Raw genomic sequence first — 12,974 nt, 5'->3', positions numbered from 1 at the left:
TCAGCAACAAGATGACAAGCTCCCCAGTTATCATTAGAAAAATGAAAATGCTTTTTTAAAAAGATTGGAAAAAAGTCTAGCTATTTTTCAGATTGATTTATTGTTTTACAGCAAGTTTTTGCCATAATGGTACTAACATGCTACAGCTTGAGAGAAAATAAAAAAGACAATTATTTTACTAGTTAAAATGACAGAACGCAAAATTGTAAAATGTCGGGGGGTGGGAAATGCAGGCAATTTAAATTTCCTGGCAATGGGTCTACAATTTATTTGAAGGATCAGAGTATTCTGAGCTATGGACAAATGCATTTTGTGGAGGAAAAAATTACACTTGGCATTTCCCTGCCTGACTTTAGTGCTCAATTACATTGTTATGTTTTTATAAAGAAAAGTTGCTTTTGATCTTCCCATAGGCCAGTACCTATAAGGAACCCTATCTGTGAGGTCTTTGAATTCTTCCTTTTTTTATCTTCAAAAAGCTTTAGCGAATTTTCCTGCCTGGGAGAAATTCTATCAGCTATTTTATCCTTTAAGATTCTTGTTGGCATTTATCTAGTGTTTTTAATTTTTTAAATTAATTTTATTTTTTATTGGATTATAATTGACATAACATGATGTTAGTTTGAGGTGTACAATGTAATATTTTGATATTTGTATGTATTGCAAAGGGATCACTAGTTGACAGTTCAGTCAACATCTATCATCATATGTAGTTCAAATCATCTTATTTTTTTCATTCTCATTGAAAATGAGAATTTTTAAGATCCACTCTCCTAGCCACTTTCTATCTACAGCTTCTTAAGTACTTAGACTAAGAGTAGTGTTTATTGTCCTGGAGGCTGAAAATGTCATAGAAATATTTTTTATAATACCTAATGTGAATTTCAAATAATACTGTATTAAGCATTTCTTTTCTTTTTTTAAGATTTTATTTATGTATTTAACAGAGAGAGATAGAGAGAGAGTGCGCAAGCAGGCCGAGCAGCAGAGGGAGAGGGAGAAGCAGACTCCCTTGCTGAGGGGGGAGCCTGACATGGGGCTTGATCCCAGGACCCTGGGATCATGACCTGAGCCGAAGGCAGACAATGAAGCATTTATTTTCAAACCACTCTTTAAATACATAAAAAAGTTTCTTTTGCATGAAACTATGTAAGATATACTAATTCAGTGTTTACTGGACTTAAAGATTTTATTTATTTATTTGAGAGAGAGAGAGACAGAGAGAATGAAAGCAGGGGGAGGGGCAGGGGAAGAGGGAGAGAGAGAATCTCCAGCAGACTCCCACCTGAGCGAGGAGCCTGACCTGTAGCTCGATCCCATGACCCTGAGATGACGACCTGAGCTGAAACCAAGATTTGGACTCCCAACCAGCTGAGCCAGCCAGGCCCCCCAAGAACACTTTTGAAAACAGAGTAAGCTCTCGAAGATTGTTCTTATTGTCATGGGCCTGGTGCTTTCTAATTGAATCACTCCTTTGATCTAGAGATCTACCATGTAGTTGGAGAGGCCAAACATTTATAAGAGAACAACTAGAAAGATTTTAGAACCTGGAACAAATTAATAGGTACTGAGAGGATCTGGCATCAAGATGTTACCATGGAGGAGAGGGCAGGATCCAATTCAAGAAGAGGGTCATGGGGGCGCCTGGGTGGCTCAGTTGGTTAAGCGACTGCCTTCAGCTCAGGTCATGATCCCAGGGTCCTGGGATCGAGTCCCGCGTCGGGCTCCCTGCTCTGCGGGGAGTCTGCTTCTCCCTCTCCCACTCCCCCTGCTTGTGTTCCCTCTCTCGCTCTGTCTCTCTCTGTCAAATAAATAAATAAAATCTTAAAAAAAAAAAAAAGAAGAGGGTCATGAATAGGTGAGAACTGAGTTTGGTCTCAAAGGATAAGTAAAGTGGGTGAAAACTAAGTGTTTGGGTAGGTAGATGAGAGAGAAGATGGCCAAAACAAAGACTCTTAGATTTTTTTTTAGAACTGGAGGCCCTTAAAGATGGTGTAAAATAACTAAGGACAGACAGCTTGAGCCTTCTGGTTAAAATTCTAAATTTAGCTGTAGATGGGGCCAGTGAGAACGCATAAAATTATGACTTTTGGCTCATTATTTCTTTTGCTACACCAAAATGAGGTAGAAGCAGGTCGTGTGGGCCTTTTGTGGTTTATTTCCCCCAAAAGTTGAATTTAAAAATTTTTTTTTAAAGAAAGGCTCAAGTAGGGATGCCTCAGTGGCGCAGAGAGTTAAGTGTCTGCCTTTCACTCAGGTCGTGATCCGAGGGTCCTGGGATCGAGCCCCGCATCGGGCTCCCTGTTTGGCAGGGAGCCTGCTTCTCCCTCACCCTCTATTGCTCGCCCTGCTTGTGCTCTCTTGCTCTCTCTGTCAAATAAAATAAAATAAGATAAAATAAAATAAGATAAAATAAAATAAAATAAATAAAATAAAATAAAATAAAAAGGGCTCAAGTTAAAAACACCTAAGATAAAAGAAAAACAACAAACCCTACACATTTAGTGGTAATTCTCTTCCTGGGAACACACAAATGTACTTTTTTTTTTTTTTAAGATTTTATTTATTTATTTTGACAGAGAGAGAGAGACAGCGAGAGAGGGAACACAAGCAGGGGGGAATGGAAGAGGGTGAAGCAGGCCTCCTGCCGAGCAGAGAGCCCGATGCGGGGCTCGATCCCAGGACCCTGGGATCATGACCTGAGTCGAAGGCAGACGCTTAACGACTGAGCCACCCAGGCGCCCCACAAATGTACTTTTATATCTACATTTCCCCACAAGGATTGCAGGATTTCTTTTGTTTTAATTTAAATCATTGCATGTTTTCATTGACCTAAAGTATACTTCTTATATTCTTTTCACTCCTGTAATTTGAAAATGTATGTTTTTCACCCTAAAATCATAATAATAGTCTTTCTGCTTCTTCATATGTTCTGCTTCCTTTAAATAGACTGATAGGAAAGTAAAAAATGCTTTTGTAGTTGGTGGATTTATTACCCATTCTTGACAGTTACTAGAACTGTAATCTGCTTCTCTTAAATCCAAAAGTTGTTGATTGATTGACTTTTGAAAAGAATAGCCAAGAAGGTAAAAAGTATTTAAAAACCTCATGGTATGTCTTCAGGAGTTTGGATTTTGAGATTTATGAAAACTAGGTTAATGGTGTTTTTGAAAGAGAAGCAGAACTTTGCTCTAGAAAGACTTTTGGCTTTCTAATAGCTTCTTGGTTCATTTTCTCAGTGATTATTAGGATGAGTTCAACAGTTTCTAATATTTTCCTTTCTGAATTTGCTGAAAACCAGGGAGAGAGAGCTAGATCCTTCTAGAGGCAGAATTGTTTCCACATAACTAAATTCCCTATCTTTTCCTTGGGCAGGAGCTCCAAAATCTTCCTAAGTGTAGCTTTCTCAGGAGTCCTAACAGCACATACTTGTTCCAAACCTACTTTTTAAGAAAACTTGGCCCTATTCAAAGATGATAAGATGATAGATTTCCCCCACTCTTTCAAACCATTTGTTTACATTTGGTATTTGTGAACCTGCCATTTGAACTTGTTATTTTTTGGAAAGCTGGACCAGATAGAGAGGTCAGAGGCTTCCTTATTGTCAAGCTGCTATAAGTAACCTGTTTGGAACCAGAAATCAGACGGGCAAAATGGAAAAGTGAGTCTAAATGTGTCATCGGGTAGCAGGTCCATACACTGTTGGGAAGGCTGGTGTGCATCAGTCTAGGTTAGCAAGGTCCGTCCGAGGCAGTGTGACTGTGGTGGAGACTGTGGAGTCAGACTGCCTGGGTTCAAATCCCATCTCTGCCACTGTTCCCAGGGTCAGCTGCTATGTAACGACCCCTCCAAAGACAATCTCTCAATATTGTTGTGTCTGATTCTGGGCACTGACGAGGTTCAGTTAGGGTTTCTCTCCAGGTCTCTCTCTTTTTTTTTTTTTTTTTTTTTTAAAGATTTTATTTATTTGAGAGCGAGAATGAGAGACAGCATGAGAGGGAGGAGGGTCAGAGGGAGAAGCAGACTCCCTGCCGAGCAGGGAGCCCGATGCGGGACTCGATCCCGGGACTCCAGGATCATGACCTGAGCCGAAGGCAGTCGCTTAACCGACTGAGCCACCCAGGTGCCCTCTCTCCAGGTCTCTTATGCACTGTGGTCAGTCAGTGACTGGGGCTGGGGTCATCCCAAAGCCTTAGGAGCTCACATATCTGGCTGTAGGCTGGGTTCTCAGTTGGCACCATCCGCTGGAACATCTAGCCCTGACCTTGCATGTAGACTGAGCTTCCTCATCGCATGGCAGCCACGATCCAAGGGTGAGTGCTCCAAGAGAGGGCCAGGTTTGAAAGCTGTAGCTCCTTTTACCACCTAGAATCAGAAGTCATACAGCATCGCTCCTGCTGCGTTCTATTCATTAGAATCAAGCCACTAAGTTCAGCCATATTCAAGAGGAAGGCAATCAGACTCCACTCTCTAATGGGAGGAGTGTCAAAGAATTTGTGGACTTATCTTCAAACCACCATTGCCACGTATTAGCTGGAAGACCTCTCTGGTTTCGGCTTTCCTTGCCCATAAAATAAGAGCAAGAAAGAAACCTACGTCAGGTTTTGGTGAGGATTAAACAAGAATGGAACAGTACCTGATACTCAATATACCTTAGCTTTACCCCATTATCATGTCTTCCGCGGATCTGACTTGATGCAGATAGTGTCATCAGTGATGATACACTTCTAAGCCGATAGAGTCTGGGCAATTGCCACCTTTCCAAACTCTACTGGTGACATTTGACAAATCCCAGTGCCTGTGGTTCTTATGCCTCTGGGAACAGAGTTACTATATATGGTATGAATTCTTTGGTTCACCTCATTTTAGTGACAGTTTCCAGATATAGGTCAGTCCATTTAAACCTGGCCCCATTTATGGCAATTTATTTCATTACAGGATAAAGTAGTTAGAATCATGAGTAATAATTACTGTGCCCACATTGCTTTGAACACCTTAGCCAAGTAATCCTCACCTCACCCAGTGAGTAAGGTTGGAGGAGCACCCTGCCCTCCCCCGGGATGAGGAAACCGGGACCTGGGTCAAGTGGCTTGTTCTAAATTGCACCAGGAGGCAAGAGGCAGGCTGGAGTGAGAAGCTGGAGGTTCTGACTCTCTGGTCCCTCCAACATGCTTAAATAATATGCGGACTAATACCCCATCATTGATCATTACCCAGTGGCCATGGATGCCCTATTTTCAGATACATATGGGTATTTAAAATTCCTTTTATCTATCTTGTATTTTTTTTGTAGCAGAGAATTGGCCAGTTTCTACTGAGCATAATGTGAGATATTAAAAACCCTGTAAGTAAAAGGATACTTTGCTACTCAATACAATTCCTTTCTCTTTCGGTCAAATTAATCCTTTCTGATATTCTTGGGTAGCCGAACTTTTTCATCTAGGGCAGAAGGAGCAATTGAGAACACTCCCAGTCTTTGCTGGCATTCGCCCCCAGGCTGCCGCCTAGTTGTCCCCCCTTCCCAGTTATTACATTTCTTGTTTGATGTCAGTAAATTCAGGAGTAAAACAGGTATAGGGGCCGTGCTCTCTCCGTGGGTGCTGAGCGAGGACGCCTCCCCTTTCTTTCTTCTCTTCCGTTCCTGGCCCCATCTAGGCTAGCCCTCGGGTGCGCAGGCTGCCGCTCGCGCTCACCGGGGGGCGCTGTGCAGCCGGCACCGGGCGCCCGGAGGTGAGTCGGCTCGGAGGCGGTGGCTCCGGGTCCTGCCCGTGCGCGGAGGGGCGAATCCCAGGCGGCGAGGTCGCCGCCCCCGCCCCTCGGCCAGCCCCTCCGTCTGCGGGGGAGAGGGGAGTGGCCGCACGCCTCCCGCCGCCGCCGAGCTCTCCGCAGGCGCCCAGCACTCCGCAGTCGGGCGCGCACCGGAGCCCAGCCGCGGCGCGTGGAGGCGGTGTGGGAGCGCGGGGCGCGCAGAGGGCCGGCAGCCGCGGGACAGCGTCCGCGCAGCAGCCTCCGTCGAGCAGCCGCCGCGGGAGCTCCGCAGCTTCGCGGTGGGCCCGCGTCCGGGAGCGCGAGGACGACCAGGAGGCGGAGCGGCGCCCGGCGAGGTAGCGCGAGCGCTTTCCCCCCTCTCCCCTGCCCTGTCCGCTCGCTCCGGCCGCGGCCCGCCAGGGGCAGTAGAGCGGGCGCCTCGTGCCTTTGTGCCCGAGGTGCCCGTGGCCCCGCCGCAGCCCGCGGGGCACGGGGCAGCGGGGGCTGAGGCGCGCTCCTCCGGGCGCGGCGGCGCTGCGGCGAGAACCCGCGCACGCTGGAGGTCGCGCGGGGTGGTCGTGACTCCGCAGTTGCTTCGGGGGCGGGTGGGGAGAAGAAGGATTGCAAACTAAGTTGCTCTTACTTTGCGCCATCCTCCTTGTACCTGTGGGCAAAGTGGAACCCAGATCTTCCTCGTTCTCACCCACACCCCCTCCTTTTCTCTGGCCCACAGCTGTTTCCTGGCCCCCTGGTTCTATGGAGGGCACGGAGTGGCCGCCTCAGGGAAGGAAAGCGTAGGGAGAACAATGGGGCGTCCTGGGGAGTGGGGTTCAGGTGCGGCGTGCCCCGGCGGCGGCGGCGGCAGCGGAGAGGGGGTCCAGCACCCGATGGGGCGTCCCGCGCGTGCAGCTGCGCTGTGCTCCTTTGTTCCGCCGCGGCGGAGGGGGCTGCCCTGGGTCTCGTTTCCTGCCCGGGATGGGATTGATTCACGGTCGTTGGGAGAGAAGGGGAGGGAGCGGGGCCGGAATGAAAACCAGATTAGGAACCGGAGTCCTGGAGGGTGCTTGCTGGGGCTGGGAAGAGGGTTGGGAAGGGGTTGATGAGAGTGCATTGGAGAATTCATTGCCAACACACAACATTTTGTCCACGGGCCGTGTGGGTTTCTGGAGCTCCTTTGTAATGCTTTGTTCAGACCGGCCGAGCGTTTATTGCCGTAATAAGTTGTGCACTTCCTTGAGTTCTAGGCGCTCCCAGGGTTAGTTTGCTGAAGTCAAATCTTAGTTACTTTGGAAGAAGACGTTTGTTTTTGTTCTTGTTAGGGATCAGGGTATTTGTGTGCCCGTGGACCTGTGTGTGTAGCTAGTGGATATTGGCTTGAATGGGTAGGAGGCAAATTTTATAGAATTGATTTTGACATAAAATAATTTTCTCCATTGTAATATAGTTTAACAATTTTCCGGGAATGTTTGAGGGGAAACCGCTATAAAATTAGACATTGCTAAATAAATGAATCAGATTATGTAACACTGAGTTGAAAAACCCTTTTGCAGGTTTTCTCAGAAAACACACCCCACACACCCCAGTGTCCGGAGTTTGAGTTGAAGACCCACTGCTTCTGTGCTTTCACTCCCTAGTGTGGGCCACCCGGAATAAGAAAGAGAACTCATACCATTATGGTCAATGGGAATTTTTTTTTTTTAGGGGGAGGTAGAATTAAATGTAATATGGTGGACATTTGTTGAGTGACCCTTTTCTAGATTGGAATCAAGAAACCCAGGAGGAAGGGTTGACCCGGGGAGGGAGCCAGGGGGATTGAATGATGAGTGTCTTTGAATGGGATATTCCAAGCGAAACAGTTTGGGGAGGAGGCTGACATTTCCAGGCATTCATGGTTTGTGCCTATGGGACACTGGTGGAAGGATCCCAAAGTCGGACTGAAGGTTCGAATTACTGTGGTGATAATTGAGGAGACATCCAGTTCTAGTCGTCTGGCTGCAGGCAGGGGTGGCAGATGACCCAGCGCTTGCTCTTTGACAACTCTGAGGACCCACGGTTAAACCGCCCCACTGGGCATTCAATTTAAGACAACCAAGTCTGAAAGCCTCTTAACCTTAGAAGGGGAATTAGGAGCTTACTCCAGGGGGAAAAAATGTTTCCTGCCCACGAAGTGGTAATGGAAAAGAGCTGTATAAAGCTGCTGCTGAGGGTTTGTCTTTTTTCGTGGGGGATGCGGTTACATTTTCAGGCCAGGCTGAGAAGCAGTGGGACTTGTCCTCAGGAGCCATTATGCTGTGAAGTTGAAGTGGGATGTTGTCCAACCATCAAGCTGTTTGTTGTTATAACTAACACACTGCCTAGCAAAACATGGTGCCACAGGCAGCAAACAGAGGGAACAGAGGGAGACTTCGTTATTGTTGTTGTTGCCATTTTGGACTTTTCATTTATGTTGTGAATTGTTTTGTAAAATATAGCACAGTTGGATTCCTCCCAGCTACTCATCGGAATATACATTAACAACAAGGAAGCCCGAGACTGTGTTAACTGCTCCTGGAGACACAGAGGTGGGGGTGGGGGGGTTCTCTTACATAGCTTGTCTCTGGCCACAGGCTCTCCCCGTGGGTCTCCCATTGTGTGGTGAGGCTGACTACTGGCTGCACCCCCTTCATGGGTTGGGATGAATCATCACTTTGTCAAGCCTGGTGTTAAAGACTCACTCTCCCGGGTTGCTGCACAGTTATGCAAAGCAAAGAGGAGCTTCTGACCTCAGTGGGGAAGGAGTGGGGGGTAGGAGTGGTTTGGCGAAGAAGGGATCCTCAGAGTGTGAGATCCATGTTTTTAGCATTTGTCCCCCCTTTGGGTGAGGTTCTTCCCTCTTCCCCCCTCCTTTCTCCTATTTTTTAATAGCTGGATATTTGGATTTTCATTAAATAGCCTAACAATAATTGTCACTATCATTTAGTAAGTGTTTACTATGTATAATGGGTTTTGCATACATTACTGTAGGAATCCTCACAACTTGCTAAAGTGGGTATTATATCCACTTGACAGTTGAAGCGAGGCTGAGGGAGTTTACCAGCTTGCCTCTTAACACCCTACTTGTGTAGGTAACTAGTAAATGTTGGAGGTGAAATTGGAACTCCCATCTCTGATTCCAAAGTCCATATTCTTTTTAAGTAAATGCTGTATGGTATGGTATCTTTAAAAAAAACTGGAATAACAGCAGCTTGAATATCTATTTGATTGGCCTTTTGCAAATTTCTTACCACTTTCCCGAGTATTACCATATTCGATCCTTTCAGAAACCTCTCTGGGGACGCCTGGATGGCTCAGTCGGTTAAGCATCTGTTTTTGGCTCAGGTCATGATCCCAGGGTCCTGGGATTCAGCCCCATGGTGAGCTCCTTGCAGCTTCTCCCTTTCCCTCTGCCCCTTCCTCTGCCGTGTTCTCTCTTTCTCTCTGTCAAATAAATAAATAAAATCTTAAAAAAAAAAGAGAGAAACCCCTGAGATAGGTTTGGAAGTCACAGTTAGTTACGTCACAACTCTTAAAAGTGTATTTGCTAAAAAGCTTTATGCTGTGTGATGGCCTGTGTGAATAAGCTTTAAGCGAAGGCAACTTTATTTTTAAGAAGTTAGGCTGCCAACATTTAAAAATAAGTTCTTTTTTGGAAACATTTAAAAGTGGGTGGAATGGAATAGATCTTACATAGTGTCTAAGCATTTCATATTTATCGAAATCCATTTTAGCTCTTTTTATATTACAGCCTTTCATAGAATAGCACACTTTGGAGACCCAATGCCAGAGTGTCTTTTTAGAAGAGAAATACGGAGGAAAGGAATGTGATTATAAGGAGGAAGTGGGACATCAGAATTGGAAACATACGCAGCAGCAGGCCGTGGATTTTCCCAGCACATTTTGGGCCTGGCAGTCGCCTTTTACAGAAGACATTCTTCCTTAGGGAAGTGTCAGGGGTCTTTCTTTACAGTACCTCTGAGATCATCAAATTTCTGTGCTCATGGGAACACATATTCCATGGAATTTCTGGGCTCATCCTGTACCCACAGGGGAAGTGAGCTTAGGTGTCCGTGTGAAAAGGGAATGGAAGTGGTTTCCAGTCCTGGGGGTGGCATGGAGAGTGGTCGTGGGCAGGAGACACCTGACCTTGACCCATGAGTGACTGCCGAGTGCAGGAGCGGAATGGATTTTAACACTTGGCATCATTGATTGTTTATGGGTTTCTCTAGAATGCTCCTGGGCAAATGGAAAAGTCAATATTGGTTTTTTGGGTTTTTTTGTTTGTTTGTTTCAAAGATAAGATTGTAAAGACTGAAAGTTCTATCTTTACTTGTTTAATTATTTCAAATAATGATAGGACATCAGTTGGGGTCTTCAGGGACTGTGGTGTAGGTGCAGTAACTTTTGTCTCTTGTCATTAAATCCCCCTTCACTGGATATTTGGAGGAAGGCAGACACGTGGTCTGCTGGGCTCTATCAGGGACCACCTTCCAGCTTACCCGCTGAGCAGGATAAAGGATGCCCCACAGCATCTCGCTCCTATAACCTTTCGTAGATTTCTTCTCCGCTGTCAGTACCTTCTTCATCCATCCATATTTTATTAAGCACATGGTTGATGGGAGGCCATGCATTAAAAAGCAATAAAGGAAATCCATTGTGCCTCAAAGGACACAGCAGGGCAGGCCACCGTGCCCAGAGTGGATGTTGGGGAAATGAAGAAAATGACTGTGACAGCTGTGGTGACCAAGGCCACACCAACACTCGCTGCCCAGACAAAAGCTGAAAACAAACAAAAGCGAGAGAGTGGGAGGAGACCGAGCACGGTGCCCGCTCCGGCTTTGTCCTCGGTGGTTTCATTTCCTCCAGCCTCTGGTGGCGTGAAAGGGGTCAGGTCTCCGAACACCTGCCTCTGAAGGTTGGGTTGGTTGGGATGTTAGGAAGCAGCATCCTGGAGGAGAGCGTGGGGGATCCTGTTTGGATTCTGAGGATGTATAAAGTGCCATTCCATGGGAGAAGGCCCCGAGTCACGTGGCTGGCTCTGGCCCCGGGTAGGTCCTTGGTGGCTCCCGCTTCCTCCCCTCTCCACCTGCCAGCATCCTGTCCTCATTCTGTGGTCAGCCTGGCTGGCGAGTCACTCCTGCTAAGGCTGTTCACGGACTTCAGCCATATTTGCCTTGTGGACAAGAAATGCCGAGTCCCCAAAGAATGAATCATTCATATTTATATGATGTTCATGCTATTGTTCGTCAAGTGTTGGGTGCTTTCTTTGTGTCAGGCCTCATCCTGGGCACTTTGTTTTCTTTTCTTTTTAAGGTAGGCTCCACATCCAGTGGAGTTCCTGTCTACCTCGAACTCACAGCTCTGGGATCCAGACCTGAGCTGAGATCAAGAGTCTGAATCTTAACGGACTGAGCCACCCAGGCGCCCCCTGGATATTTTCTGTAGCTTGTTTATTTAATCCTCACTGCAGTCCTTCAGTAGGAGATACTTGTGGATGAGGGAACTGAGTAATTTACCCAGGGCTGGTAGAGATTAAGCCCAAGACTGTGTGCTTTCCAGAACATGTTGCTCATGGTGCAGTGTTCTTTGAAGCTTTGGGCCACTCTTAAGGAAGTTGTTTTAAGGAGTTCGAGGGAGAGCCTGCTCTGACAGTCTCTCCCTCCTGGCTTGCTTCCTTTGTCACCTGGAGTCAGGGTTCCTGTGGGTGTCCTTGGCCAGTCCAGAGCTGGGCGGGTTGGTTGAAATGCTTCTCGGTTTCTCCTTTTCTGGGCCTTGTGCTTGGCTCTCCATGGTGCCTCATTCTCCCCCAAATGAGGGTGACTTGGTGAACAAGATTCAGCCTGCTGGTGAGGATCCAGCTTGCCTGGTGATCTTTCTTACCCTCTCCCAGCACTTCCTTAGCTACAGGAATTAGATGGCCATTTGGGAGTTTCCAGGGGCTTTGTCTGGTCCTCTGGTCTCCAGTCTATCCAAGAGCAGTATGTATGCTGCTGGGCATCCAGCTGGAGTTCAGGGTCTGATGTATATGAATGAAATGGTGTGAGCACCACTGCCTAGCTGGGGCTTAGGGAGTAAGACTTTGGACAAGGCGGGGAGGAAGAGGGTTGGTATGGAATTTATATTCTTTCAAGACAGGCAGTTTTAGAAGTTGAAGTCTGGAGAAAAGTGAAAATTGACATTCTTACTTTGCTTATCAGATAAACTCTGAGCTTCTAAAAATACCAGGTGCCTGGCTTTCCTTGATAGCTTGAGAGGCCAAGAGGAACCCAGGTGTGTACCTTCCAGGGACTTTCCCATCGATCCTGCGAGGACTCGGGAGGCTTGGAAATTGCCCAGGTGGCTTCATCTTGCCGTGTGAAAATGAGAGTACAATTCGAAATTGTATCTTACACAGTTTTAAACTTGTTAAAAAAAAAAATTCAGCATCCTTAAAGAGCTCTTCGAAAATGGGATTGAAAAGACAATGGAACAGATTGTTAACGATTGGCTTTTGTTAACTCTGTGTGTGCCTGTCATTTTCCTGCTGGTTTCGTAAAAGCATTTTTCATACACTTCAACCAAAACAAACAACAACAACAAAAACTCTTGTTTTTTTTCCAAAAAATTTTCGACCTTGATTAAAAAATCCCTGCCAGCCCTGCGTGCATTTTCCAATATCTCTTCTCTCTCCTCCCTGAGAGCTGCTTCCTTTGAAATTTCTTTATTATTAGACCCTGCAATGCTATTCGCAGTTCTTAGCTGATCATTTTTTCCTTTGAAAGTACTTCAAAAGGATCATCACGATTTTATTCATTTTAGAATCCCAGCTTAAGTGCTCTTATGAAAAGCTTAATTTTTGTAAACCCTGGGCTTATAAATTTTTATAACCCAGTGCACAAGGCTAGTGCTTTGTAGGCACTGTGCTCACAGTTGTAATAAGTTGACCACAGTTTTGATCTACCCTGATGTGGTGAGCCATCTAGGAGAAAGTTCTCATTTGCCTCGAAATCTTCAGGGTGTTGAGATGTATTCATAAAAATAAATGAACTGCCACGCTGGGTCAGATTCAGGCGTTGGCCTTGTGCAGCAACAGAATACCAAGTATTCTGTGACGTTGTCGGCGGGGAGGCACAGAGTTAAACTTCATGGCTTTGTAGGGTTCCTGGATCTCTTCAACATCTATAATTACATAATCTCTTAAAAGCCTTTTCTCATTGATATATTTAAGTTCA

General features: G+C 46.1%; 1 protein-coding gene across 2 annotated transcripts in view; it reads left to right on the top strand.

The window, feature by feature from the left end:
* Window positions 1–5,871: 5,871 nt before the first annotated feature.
* The window catches only part of MYO1B (myosin IB), a 184,083-nt gene continuing 176,980 nt past the window's right edge, over window positions 5,872–12,974 (top strand). For both annotated transcript variants that reach the window (XM_035007505.1, XM_035007504.1), the window contains exon 1: window positions 5,872–6,104. The gene's annotated coding sequence lies outside the window, so the exon portion shown is untranslated. The remainder of the gene's footprint in view (window positions 6,105–12,974) is intronic.

Source organism: Mirounga leonina, unplaced genomic scaffold, assembly GCF_011800145.1.
Source record: "Mirounga leonina isolate KUSES-001 unplaced genomic scaffold, KU_Mleo_1.0 Mir_151, whole genome shotgun sequence".
NCBI classification, from domain to species: domain Eukaryota; kingdom Metazoa; phylum Chordata; class Mammalia; order Carnivora; family Phocidae; genus Mirounga; species Mirounga leonina.
Note: the sequence above shows the minus strand (reverse complement) of the source record. Positions and strands in the feature narration are given on the sequence as shown.